The sequence below is a fragment of the Atractosteus spatula genome, chromosome 8 (genome assembly GCF_055471065.1).
Source record: "Atractosteus spatula isolate fAtrSpa1 chromosome 8, fAtrSpa1.hap1, whole genome shotgun sequence".
In the NCBI taxonomy this organism is placed as follows: domain Eukaryota; kingdom Metazoa; phylum Chordata; class Actinopteri; order Semionotiformes; family Lepisosteidae; genus Atractosteus; species Atractosteus spatula.
Genome location: NC_142713.1, coordinates 49,868,318 through 49,882,662, shown reverse-complemented (window position 1 = coordinate 49,882,662; position 14,345 = coordinate 49,868,318). Strand labels below are relative to the sequence as shown.

The 14,345-nt window shown below is 35.4% G+C and overlaps 1 protein-coding gene across 1 annotated transcript in view; it reads left to right on the top strand.

Annotated features, from left to right (window-relative positions):
• plxna4 (plexin A4) overlaps window positions 1-14,345 on the top strand; it is a 326,434-nt gene that overhangs the window by 191,622 nt on the left and 120,467 nt on the right. The window lies entirely within an intron of this gene.

The following is a 14,345-nucleotide window of genomic DNA, read 5'->3' as shown; positions in this document are numbered from 1 at the left end:
GGTGAAAGTTCAGAAGGTACTCTGACCTTTTATTTGGTGGCTAAATGTTTTGTCACTTACCATGTAAATATGGTATAACCATATATTCTATAAGTACAGTCATCATGTCTATTTCCCACTGGCAATTACATTCCAACTCTATTCATGTGTCAATTTGAACTGCTGTTTTTAAACCTTACATCCCCTACTTTTTCCGAGAGCTATATACAGACTTTCCTACTGAGCCTACACATTCAGTATTAATCATGTGTCACATTTTCTGAGTAATTTCAGAAATGTGCTTGATTGCTGCTATGGAAACCCACCTGAGCTTTATGAACTGATACATTTAAACATGAAAGATAAATTTAGGCTTTAATATCCTTTCTTTACTTGCTTAAAAGGACATGCTGTATTAATACAAATTGTGTTGCAATCAATGTGTAGAGGGATCCCTTTTTGAGCCTATGCTGAATTGTATTAAAAAGAGGCACTTCTCGTGCTTGGACCTGATGTTTTTGGATGACTATTTAATCAGAAGGTCATTGACAAGTGCTAAGAGACTTCTACAAACTAAATGCATTGTTAATTTATTGTCAATGTGTCTCTAAGGGCTGTTGACGTTTTTAACTATCACTGCCAGGATGATTGACCTGAGTTCCTACTGCTTGTGATATCATATAAAACTAGTGTTTTGCCCAGAGGGTTTGGAGCTATCCACTATAGTACCAAAGTCTGTTAAACCCAAGCCAGATCAGTATATTCATGGTTCACTTGAAAAACTATTGATCTTACAAGACTTACAAAAAAAACAAGGAAAAGGGAAGGAGAAATGAAGAAACCAGAAAAGAAAAGTACAAAAAGTTGGAAAATGTTTAGATGCCTTCTTTTTAGAGATTAGATATACCTGTATGAAACGACGTAAGGTTTGTGGGACTGTATGTGTGAAACTATTCATAACACACCCAGAAAAACAAACAAAAAAGTTTAATAACAACTTTCAGAAATCAGTACTGTAGAATGAAAAATGAAATATGCTATCTCTCCTATACATATTGAATTTGTGGTTCCAGCAGATTTGTGATTCTAGACAGAGTTACTTTAGGAATCAGAACAGCTGTAGAGCTATACTGTACCTTATGGGTTAATTATATAGAAATTAGTCAAAGATCTCATTCCCAAACAAGTTTCTTTGAAGAGGTATTGGTTAAACTCTCTGCTGCTGCGTCCAGTTCATAATTTGCATTTGGAATATTATAACTGGGACTAGCTGTGCTTTGCCTAGGAATTTCTGAAAACTGAAAAACAATTCAAAGCAGTATATTGGAAACAACTACTGTACCAAAAAGTAAGAAATTCACTTGAGCTGTTTCTCAAATAGAAATGTATAAATGTAAATATGGTTTACTAAGAAACAAGCCTAATGTGGTACTTTCCTTTATGTAGACAGTGATGGTCATTTTTTACACTGTTTTAGGAAGTCATTAAGGAAATGATGGACCTTTTTTTCAAATGAGCAACATCCTGAGGAATGCAAAAGTTATATTGCACGCTTCTGTGGGCACCTAGCCCAACAGAGATAGGCATTGTGGAGTAAAAGAAACACCATGCTGATTGCCTGTTCTCTCCCAGCCACTGTGGCTCAGCATGGATTCAGCTGCAGTCTCCAAGGTGTAGGGTTCGTTCTGCTATACAGGCAGAAGCTATTACCAGATGAACCATCAGGGACACAGAGTGCTGAATGCAGGTTTTTATTCTGATATTTTGGAATAACCTAAATGTTTTACAAATTCTAAAAGCAGAACAGGAGTTTCTCTAAGCTGAAGTTTTCATGCACCTATCTGAAAATATCGTGTTAAAATGTCTGTGTTATGTTTTCATGTATTCTGAGCTCAGTAACTCAAATCAAAAGTGTTTCACGCCGAGGTCCTCTTAGGAGCTATAATTCACCTCCCTGAAGGTGATTCTGTAGAAGCCACATAACACCATCTGTTTATGCTACCATTAGCAGGCATCAGTCTTGGGTTCCATAAGTCATCAGGATCTTCCGAGCAATTGATATTTCCATTTTCCACAATTTTATTGTACCGCAGCAGAATTGTAAAGTGGTATTAAAAAAGCAGTTGGCAAGCAATATTAATCTGGGTTCCAGCCTTACAGATACATGGAGTGCCATGTAAAACCACATTTGAATCAATCAGCATAATTGCTTGTATGAAAGACAAGCTAGGGCGAATGTGTGATACTTATAATTGCATCTTGTCTCTCGAAAAGTGATTTGTTTTCATCTGCCTATAAACCCAAGCTTCTCTTGGCCTTTTGTATAAAAACAAATAAAAATTGATTATCTATTAGTGGACATTATTGAGGAAAGAAACTGCAGTAACACAGCAATCATGCAGACCAGTGAAGCTGTAATAAGAATTATTGAGACAGTGTATTTTTAATGGTTAGTAAATCTGCACTCCAAACGTTTCTGTTGATGATTTTATTTATTTTTCATAAAAAGCTCCATATGTATCGTCTTCGGTTTTCTACTTTATCCATGGATAATTGCAGTAATACCAGTAGTGAAACAAAATAAATGTCTTTAAGGAAGTCAAAATTAAAATGTGAAATAATTCTTTTAAAAATAAAATACTACTATAAGCATTTATAGTTGATTTTGTCTGGGTTTTTTCTAACAGAGCATAGCTTTAAATGATTGTCAAAATTATTAAGACCAGACTAATTATAGACTGTTTATTCAGAACAATAAAGAAAATGCAATAATTTTTTTAGATTTTTATCAAATACAATATCTTTCAAATAGGGCTTATTTTTATACAGTGTACTAATCAAAGTACATTAACATTTATATCTCCAGTGCCAGTTTTGAGTGGTTACATTTATGTACTGTATAATTCAAAGACATTTTTATGTCTTGAACTACATAGTGCTTACTTGTTAACAAAGTCAGGACTCTATTCTTTCCGTTACTTGTAGTGTTATATCAATTGTGTCTTCTAATTGAGAAAAGCTTTTGGGAGGTTTGAACAAATATAATTTGTTCGCTCTTTCACAGTGCCCAAGCCCAAACCTGAACCTCACATATATTGTTACTTTTATCTGCAAAATGAAAAGCAGATTTTCTTTTAAAACCTTAGCTCTTCCAGTCGCAATTAAATTACAATAAGAAAAAGACTAAATCTAAAAAAGTATTTTATTACTTTATGACATGCGCTTAGAGCTGCTGTAACGTGCATATAAAAAAATGCTTTTAAAATATGCTAGGGTACACCTCCGAAATGTCAGCACCCATCTGTAAGGCACCCCAGCACCCTGTGACATCTGAACCCCTGGGGGATTTACTTCGGTGCTTTTGACCGGGAACTGAAGAGGTTCACAGGTTCCGGCTTGAGGAATCTGTTTATAAAATAAAACACGTTACAATTTCCATAAACTGTCAGGATTCTGTCTCAGAATGGTTGATGTGAACACAGCCTGCCCGTCCCAGACTGTCATCCCTATATCACCTGGATGGGCATTAACACCAAAAGAAAAGTTAGCATGTCACAACCTCTTGATGCAAGAATCAGCATCACTGAGTGAAGCCAGACTGTATCTGTTGGCTTCAACTAATTGATTCACAGCAAACAGAATGAACGTGACCTGCTGTTCCTACTATACTAATATAATGTTTAGTATACAGTATATGCTATAATATACTAAACACTGTTTTATCTTTAGTGTATATACTGTACTAAAATATACTACACAAAATTTAATATGGTTAAACAAGGTACTCATGCAGCAGTATCTCTAGCATGTTGAAACATTTTGGTTAATAGACAAGTAGAAAAAAAGTGAATGAAATACAGTACTAAATTGTTAAGGAAAGTGTTAAATTCTAAAAATAAGTTCTTGGCTTCAAGAATGTGGTATACATCAAGCATGCCAAAAATGAGCTACCAGTGGCATTGTTTTGTGCAAATGACCAGGTTTATTAATGTTTCTTACATATACCATTTGAAAATCTTCGTATCGTATTACTCATAATTTTTGTATCATATTTTTCTGCGTATGTAGTCCACATACACAGAGGAAAGAGAAGGTAGTATAGCAAAAAGGAGGGGGTACAGTACTGTAGGCATTAGCTTAGGCAGCTGTTTAGAATAAAGACTCTTTTTCTAGAGTATTTTAATGGGTATCTGATTTAAGTTGTTGCAGAGAGTGAGAAAAGAGGAAACCTAACGCAAATTCCTAATATTGTTATCCATGTGAATGACTTACTTTCTCATTTCTCAATAGATGTATAATTATCCTGGGGTAAATGTAAAGAAGGCAAATAACATAAACAGGGACCCTGCAATGCAGATTATAAATCTATAAATAAGTTTATTAATTGGTAAATATAATATACAGTAGCATGGACATGTTCCATTGATCAAAATGGTGAAATCCTGTTTATAGTAGCAAAAAATAAACGCTACTGAGAGCATGTGGTCCAATCAACTAAGGAAAGCAACAATACAGTATATTGTAACACACATTCTTAATCTTAGCTCCAGATTGCTGTACTTTTCTCTTCATTATATTTCCTCTCAGGAATATGTACAGTAAACTTAAGTCCTCCAGTTAAAAAAAGGAATTGTGCACTGTGGTAGAAATGTAAGTAACAACAGAATTTACCATAAATGAACTGGCTGTTATTTTCTGCCTGTCATTAAAAACAGGAAATGAATGAAGAAAACCTTACCCGCAGCTCAAACTTAGCTCAGACATTGCTAAAATGTAAACTCTGACCACCAGTCACCAGCTACCTTTTTACTGCACGCTAAAACCCTAAGTTAAATGTGAGATTGTGTTTGAAGTGTAGTTTAGAATTGCAGACATAGATGACAGATCTATTTTTTGAACAAATGTTGGTCACAGAATTAACTTCAGGCATATTGGGCCAAACAAATATTTGTTAATAATGGCAATGTCACACTAAACAGTATACAACATGCAAGCATGCAAGTTACTCTTTTTACAAACATGTACAAACCAGGAGAGACCTTTTTTAAACTAGGGATTGTCTATACAGAAAATCAGACTTTCCTAAAAACAACAGAATGACAAGCTGTCTCAACGAGGTCCAAATATTTATCTCGAATCTGGTCTTAATGGCTGATTGGAACAAGGACCTCCTGCCTGACTCTTCAATGTTATTGCATTACATAGATGCAAACAAATTTCCGCCATTTTGCTATAAAGGTACAGCATTACAATGTCTGTAAGGGACTCGGGGAAGAATATGGAGACTTAATCTTTCTAGGTAGCTACTTGTTTCATAGTGTGACCAGATCTACTGAAGTTGATTTTTCAGCAGAGGGTGACTCAGTATGTTGCTTTACATTGATCTGTTACGAAAAATCCTATCATTTTTCTCCATCATTGTGTCAGTTTAGAACTGCCATGTTGTTGAAAGGTGAAGTAACAAAGTATATCACGTTAAGAAAAAAACTACTGCCTCTACTACCTTCTGATACTGTACATTTGTTGTATGCAAGAAAATCCTAATATTGTTTGGGAGGGAAAGCTTTATTTGGCACTGGGATCAATATATCAATATCTAGATAACATTAATGAACTGACTTACAGTATCTCCCAGAAATGAGTAAAATGTTAAAACATGAAAAGGCTTAAATCAGTAGTTCTTTATCTAATTAAGCCAGATTCACAAGATTATTTAAAGGCTTAGGCTAGTGTGTTACTAGCTTAGTATCACAGAAGCACAAGTGAAACAGGTTTCACAAAGGTTGTTTCCTTTATTTCTTAAAGGAAATTATGCCCATTCTTTTTTATAAACCTCAGAGAATGGGAATCCAGTTTTAGGTTTGAAGTTTCCAAACATTTCAGAAAACATTTTCCACAAGCTGCAATTGCTGTTTGGTCCAGTGATGCCTGTTAAGCTTTGCCTTAAGAAGCATTTTTTCAAGCAGTTTTTTTTTAGAATATAATATCATAATAATTCTTTTCTTGGGGTATAGCAGCAGTGGTATCATGCAGTGCAGAATTGTTTTGAGGAAAAAAAAACACCGGTGTCCATTTACATTCACAGTAAGGTGTGATTACTGCAGTGAGGGCTACACCTGCTAAGGTTTCAATTGCTTTCCAAAGGAAATACTGTTAACCTTTAACCCACAGATTGCCAGCTTCTTCTCCAAGAAGTAATAACATTTGGCGTTACTGGAATGATACATTCCTGAAATGACAGACAGATAAACCATTTAATATATGCTACGGGTGAAGTGTAAGGTTTGGACCAGAAGAAAAAATTGAAAAAGTCACTCAAGACATTTTTGATTTGCGAGAGATGTTGCTAAAATACAATGTAAACTATTTAGGATATGGTGCCAGTGGCCAGTGTATTTGTTTTTGCTGTTCACAAAATAAGGTGAAAAATCATTTTTTAAAGTTTGTTTCTTTTATTTTTATGCTCTGGTGTTTGGGTTATTAACCAGATATTTTTATGTTTATGTCTTTTTTTCTTATCCAGATATTTTTTTGGATTTAGAAGAAGACTTATTAGGTTTATTATTGTGTATAATACATAACAGTCTAAATTTTTAAAAAAGAAAGATGTTGTAGTACTGAAATATCTAGAGGGAAAAGCAGTGCTATGCTTGCACTGTTTCAACTACAACCATTTTATTATTTAGTACTTTAAAATGTGTTGAAGAAAAAATACAAATTTCTTCTATATTTTTTTCTCCATTTATTGCTTCTTTTACTGCTCTGGAGCTACATAGTTGTATGCTGTAGAGAATGCGAGTGAAAAGTGTTCTTTCTCCAAAACACGTTTAACCTATTATCCCTATACCAATAAATAAAAAAAAAACCTTAATTTGGCGACAATGCCAGAACACATAGCATGCAATGAGTCTTCAGTGCCCTTTTCACAGACATCTTAATTAGCTCTTCCTCAAAGAATTGCCCATCCATTTCACAGACAGAGTCTCTCAAAGAAATTCCCCTAGACACCAGTGACTAAGGACTGTCTAAAATGCTGGGTCATACAGGTATGTTCAGAAAACTAACATGAATGGTTCTTTAAGCAATGTCTTAAGTATAGGGCCCACTTTCTTTACTCCAAGATCTCTAAGCGGCCCTCTCCGCAGAATTTATTTACTTGTAAACAGCTCCCATGAGTCTCAGATAAAATGGCTGCATGTGGCACTGAACCAGAATCACACAATAAACCACATCAAATTAATTAACTTTAAAATGAACACAAATGTAAAGTTCATGGAGTGTCGGGCTATGGCAGCACACCAAGGTGGGGATTTATGATTTCCATATTACTGTCATGAATATATTTGAAAAGGGTTAATGCGGTTCTGCTTTCCTCTAATTTTCCACATGGATGGGTATCCTCCTGCAGTAAAGGTTCAGGCCTGAGGGTGGTCCCGCCATGCTGCTCTACTAGATTGGATAATCTCATTGGAACCACTGGGCTGAGTAATAACACCTTTGCTGACTCCTAGCTTCCATATTTAAATGACTACTGCAGAGTCAGAGTTCTGTATTCAAATGACTTTGAATCACTTAAAGGAATGTGTTTATATTTCTTTTGTACTTTGGAAAAATCGGGTCTATAGTAGTTTTTCACAACTGTGGTTCCCATCTGGCTCCCTGAGAAACAAATGTTGCTTCATATCAGACACACCCCCTGTTTCTAACATTATTACTTGTTGTAAATGGTTTATATATAGAATATCATATAGACTATAGAATAAGCTGCCCGGCCATGATGTGTACGATAATACCATGGCTTCTTTCTAGAGACAGCTGCATGAGATCTTTGGAACAGTTACCTACTAATAAACAAAATAATGTGGATGGGTCAAATGGCCCTTTTCTCCTCTGTAGCCATAGTTATGTTCTCAAGAGCACTTAAAGGACATGTACTGTATACTACAGTGATGATTCATTTAACTGTTATCAAACTTTTGGATTTAGAACAAAACAATCATTTTGATAAAGTTTTATCTATTTCTTTCATTATAATAAAGTTATTCCTTAAAAACAATTAACAATTCTATCAAGAGATGAGGTGTGAAAAAGTAATGAAAATCTTTGGAGCTTATATGACGTAAGGGCATTTTTATGTTACGTTAATGATCTTGTTGTTCAGCCAGTCTTTACAGTATGTCATGGATGTTGGAAAGGCATGCTGTGGAATGACCAGGAGAGCAAAAACGACCCTGTGCATAGCGGCAAAAGGGGCAACACGGAGGGTAGGTCAGACGATGGGGGTCAGACGATGTCGGTATAAAAACCGATGCCCTCAGGCCACGGACAGGAGCGACCTGGTGCTAGGACATGCATACCCTCAATGTTGAGCCAGGAGCAGAGCAGACAAAGGAAGTAAATAGGCTACACAACAAGACACACCGGAAAGACATGAATAATCACAGGGAACTAGGAACAGGACAGAGAAGGAGTGCCCTCTAGATGTAGAGGATGTGACACTTTAGTTGTGGAAACAGTATATCTCAAGCAGAAAATACAGCTTTTCCATTGCTTGAAATTTAAATTAAATTATGTTTCCTGGGGTAATTTTATTCTTGTATTGACAGTGCAAATTTGATACAATAAAACCTTGCTTTGGTATCATAAGCATATTTGACACATACTTCAGAACTTACCAGGAAGAGGAAGAACTTGAAAATTATCACCTTTGTGCTTTATATTTTATTCATTAAAGATTTCACTGAACATAAATGAATAAATATCAGCACAAGACTTGTAACATGATTCCTCCTGTCAAAGTTTCTGCTCCATCTTGAGATAGCGGGTATGTAAAAGCATTAAATCACTCTAAACTTTCTGTTATTTGCATTGTACTCTGGTGTTTCAGGAGCCCATTTGACAAACTCCATGTATGTCATCCAATTAGCTGTCTTGTGGAACAGGATATTTTAGAGTAAAATTAGCTTGGAGTCTTAATATAAGCTGAGAGAAAGCTCTTCCACAGCTAAGGTGGTGGTGCATTGATAAAGCAATGCATTTCAGCTGGCCTTTGAAAAGTTAATAGCTTTCATTTCCCAACCCAGTTGACCTTTCTCCTGTAGGCATTAAATATGCATTACTGCTAAGTCTCACAAACGCTGCTACATCTGTACTGTTCTTAAGGTCTCAAATTTGTAACCAGGATTCTAGAAATGATTTGTCTTCTGTGCTTTAAATTTACACTTTATAGACTTCCTTCAATTGATTTTATTAATGCCAACATTAAGGATGTGCTGTTAACAGAGTCAGAGGTATTAAACCACTATAGAGGAGAAGATGATTGCCATCAAATTCAGTTGTGATTAGACCACATCAGTAAATGCAACAGAAATAATATCTGTTGGATTTCATGCTAATAAAAACTCTTAATATGAACTTATTACTGTTGCAGCGGTGTATGACATTAATGGTTCTAGCTAAATATTGGCCATACAACATAACATAGATTTAAACTTTACAAATAGCAAATTTAATGCACAGGTAATTTTAATGAAATGATTATTTGATTTTAAAAGTTGCATATTTTTATAATGCATTTATATTACATTATTGTGGAAGGTACAATTTTTGGTACAATACTCTAACATTTTTAGATAATTTTGGTAACCTTTCTGTCAGATTATATCTTCATCTACTGTATTCCAACATACGTTAAATAAATCAAATTATCAGAAACTAAGCAAGCACACTGAGGTGCCCTTGGGTATGGCTTCTGAGATATACAGTACAGGATAAGAAAATTATAATGTGCATGAGACAGGTTTACCACAGAGTCCAAAATACTCACCATGTATCTGAGGATTGTTTTAAATAATTGATGGGTAAATAATGATTACATTTGCTTTCATTCCTGCAAACCAGTCTAAGCTGGAAAGTGTTATTCTGGGTTTGTGGAGGAAAAACACTCAAAGCAGAAGCAATGCACTTGAAGCTAATACAAAATGTGATTCCATTGTCTAGGCACTGACATTATGCCTGTTTCCTGGTCTCTCAACTCATTCCAACACATAGTCGTAAAGCAGCATTTCTATTTCAAGTGTGCTTTGATTAGCAACAGAGATAGCCTGAATTCAGTGTTGTTTGGTCTGTCAGCCATCATTGGAAAGGCTCCCAACCCTCTGAAATTAATTCCGAGAAACTCTGTGCAGCTACATACTTGTGGACTATAATCAGCACTACCCACAAAGCTATTATTTTTTAATACAAAGATCCATACACCTATTTGTCAAGCAACAATTATCATTATAGGGTAAAATGTTTGGAAAATAATTTAGAGCTAACATACACATCACAATTTTAACACAGGATTTAAATAGTTTGGAGAAACATTAAGGCCGTAGTGTGGTATACAGTATCATGATTTTCCAATTTAGTTTTGTGACCCCCATATGAGTACTGTATATTGTCGTATTTAGTAAAAAAGAACAACCAAAATGTTTTTTTTGTAAACTGGTTTACACAAAAATTTTAAAAATAATGACTTGGCATGCTGCATTTAATATGATTTACTGTAGTTTAATGACGCTTGTTTTATAGGGCTAAATTTGTTTTTGTTGTTACTAGTAACTCAGTACAGTTTCCAAGTTTATCAAAAATGCCTTTCTGGTTTGTATGTTTGTCACATGGTTGCAGCCCTAGAGCGTCCTGCCGCAGTGGGTTCTGGCTACAATCTGCTTTCTTATGTGAAACATATTGAGCCTCTTAGTTCCCACTAAATTCTTATTAAACCACGCTGTTCATATCCTGGGGTCAGTGACCATATCTGAATTGCTGCCAACTCAAAAACAACAGTTTTCATAAACAGTGTAATCAGTATAATTTTGTGATAAGTACCATCTCGCTGCACTTAAAACAGTTCTTGATTTCTGGTGCATTCATGGAAATTGAACATTGTGGCGAAAACATTTATGTAATGAGCATTTTTTCCTCTGGGGTAAAGCTCCACAAATTAATATATTTTTGTATGTTGTCATTGTAATTTAATTATGTAGTTCAAAGTATCGGCAGTGTATAATGGCAGACAGATTTGCATACCACATGTACCCACAAACATTTCTAAAAGATCATATTAGATGATGCTTGCAGTCATTCAATTGAAAACATTTGTCCATGAAAACAACTGAAACAAGATCACATCATGTATCCATGTTTCTAGATCGTGACAATGGCACAAATAAAAGATTGATACGTAAAATATAAATTCCTATGACAGCGACACTAAGATGCTCTTTGTTGTCAACATCAATATTTAATTAAAACTGAAAACAATAAGGAAGAGAAAAAAATCAGACTTTTCTAAGATGGGACTCGCTGGAGTGTATGAGAACCCAAGTGCTGGATAAAAGTTGGTAGAATTTTTTTTTCCTGAACATGATGTAACCAGCTGCTGTAACACAGCTAGCCTACCCAACAGAGCAGCAGCAGAGACAAGCATGACACCTGTCACCTGACATACAGTACAGTAGTTGCCCAAACTGGTATCCATATTGTTTTAAGTATTTCAGAATTTAGTGATACTTGGCTATCTTAACACTATCTTGTACTGTAGTTGCAAATTAAACAGCTCCACTGGTTGTAGTAGTTCAGGTGGGTAGCTGCGTCAGCATGCGTAGGCTGCAAAGGAACAAGTAATAGGTTTATGACATGCTGAAAAAAAGAAGAAAGAAAACACAACGTTTTGGCTGTGGAGCCTTCTTCTCCACAGCCGAAACATGTTTTCTTTCTTCTTTTTTTCAGCGTGGAATAAACCTATTACTTGTTCCTTTGCAGCTCCACTGGTTGTTTACCTTAGATTTCTTAGATTTGTATTTTGTGGCACAAATTCTTAATTTGTATTTCAATTTTCAATTTTAAAATGCCCTTTTAGCTTGAATGAGATTTGAAATCAGTATACAAATGTCAGAGTTTTTTGCATCTTCAGTCATTGCAACATTGAAGTTGAGCATGCAGCTGAAGATGGTCCTTAGATAATATCAACCTAGCTAGCCCACACTTGGTACACAGCCCCATAACAACTGCAGAAGTCCATTGCAACTTACTTTATTTGACCAGATGTGACATGCAACAAAATCGCTCTGTTTGTATACATAGGTATAGAGTTGTTTTGTGCAGAGAAATAGCACGTTAGAATTTTTAAACAAGGTTTCAAATCAAAGGATGCAAACATTTAAAGTTACTGAAGTATTACAACATAGCCAACTCCAAAGAAATGTGACTAGCAGAAATGCTTGTGTGGAGCATAGATTGACCATTATGTTGCTGGTTCAGGTTTGGGCTGCGTTTCGCCAGCATAATTTGGGATTCCTGAAGTGGTGGCACACAGTTGGAAGAGTCCTGCCAGAGGGATTACGTCTGCCAGCATATCCACAGTTTGCTGCAGTGGCCCATGTGGCTTGCCAGGTGTCTGGAAGCATTGCTGTATTGTCAGTGAGAGCTGCATCACTACACAGTGCCAACGGTCTTGCAGGCACTGGGCCTTGCATTGTTGGTGGTTCAATAGAGGGAAACATCTGCAGGTGTCATTTGCCCTGTGCTTTAAGCCAGAAAAACAAGTTGAGTAACAACTGAGTACAAGGGAAAACGTTAGTATGATCCTGACATAGGTAAAAAATGGAAAAGCAGAAATATTAGCTTTTTTACTTTTATATAACCCCTTGAAGTAATTATGATGCTGAATTGAGTGTTTTGATATTGAATTTTGATGATGAAGTAATGGAATTATAATATTAAGTACTGTATAAGTTACAATAGAAATGTGTGAGGAAGGTTAGAAGGTTATGTGTTTGCCTACACATACAGTATAAGCCTCGCACCCAGAACTTCCTTTTGCACATCTCTCTCACATTCAACCCCTCACCCCCCACTTTCACACACACCCTGGCTTCAGCGTCCCTTACTCACTCCTTGCAATTGTGAGTGGGGGTTTGGGCTGTCTGACCATCCTTAGGTAGGTTGCCATTCCTTCAACTATGTGAATCATGCCAAATATTTATACATATTCGTCTTCCCCTGCATTCAATTTGTCTTTTTCATTCAAATTGTCAATTTGTCCTTCCAAAATGATATATTTCAATAATCATAATGAATGAAAACTTTCAGGCTGAATAAAAATTTTGTTGATAAACTCTGTTTAAGCATGGATTCTTATATATTTATTTTTTCAAGCACAGACTAAGAACATCAAATGTATCTTGCAGTATTTAATTTTAATTAACTGAAAACACAAACCCATGCTTCTAGATTTTGAATCCAAACAATGAAGTTTACGTTTCTGGATGGATTATTTAAGCTTTTGGGACATAGTTAGTACTTATAGTACTTATAGTACACTATTACAATAAGAACATCTGAACAGTATTCATCCAGTATTAGTACAGGGGTTGAAAGTTCACGCATAAAACCCTTATAACGCATAATTTATGATGGCAACATTGATAAACTTTCAGTAATCTGGTAATGATCATTTGCAATCATATTAATAAGATTCTGATATTTGTCATATACTGTATGCACACTTTATCAATAACTGTTGGTATTGGTTTATGTTTGTTATGCATATATAAAGTATGATTTGCACATAAAATTACCATTAATCCTCACAATCAACTCTAACATCTGAATATCACCATTTCCTCAAAAAAGTAAAAAGATTTTTCAACCAGCTGCAGTAAACAGCACAAGATTGTAGTGGAAAATATACTTTGGAACACTACTGGAATGCTGAATAAACTTAAAAAATAGTCTAAACTACAATGTGGTACTGGAACTTAATTTGTGAGTGTCTGACTGCCAGCAGGAGCAGGTTATTGCCTGAAATGAAAAAAAAAGTGATTTATTAAGGAACCGTGGTAAATTGAAAAAAGAAGCTTCCTTTTCAATCACCTGCAAAGTTTATTTCACATGATAGTTAGACTCTAGGGTGAACTATATAAGATTTCAGTGACTGACTGTATTAAACTCTGTTCTGTTTCTTCAAAAAAAGGCACCTGGGTCATGTGAGCCACGTACAAGCTTTGAGATTGTAAATTGTAACGTGTTCTCAACTCGTTTAAAAATACATCCTGAAGTTGGGATAACATGTGATTCAAAAAACAAATTTAACAAGCAGTTAATATACCGTAAGCACCTAGTGTCACACTGGGAGCCAAGTAAGACATTGTGGTGCTATGTTTCAAATAGCAAATTGGGGGGTAATGGCTGAGCAGTGACAGAGAGAATTGTATATCATTGAAGCACTTGTCCAGTGTTGGGCTTTGCATCTTTCCAATTTATTCTGGAAATAGAAAATTCTGCACTCACAGACTGCTACTGTAGTTTAGAGGTTAAGC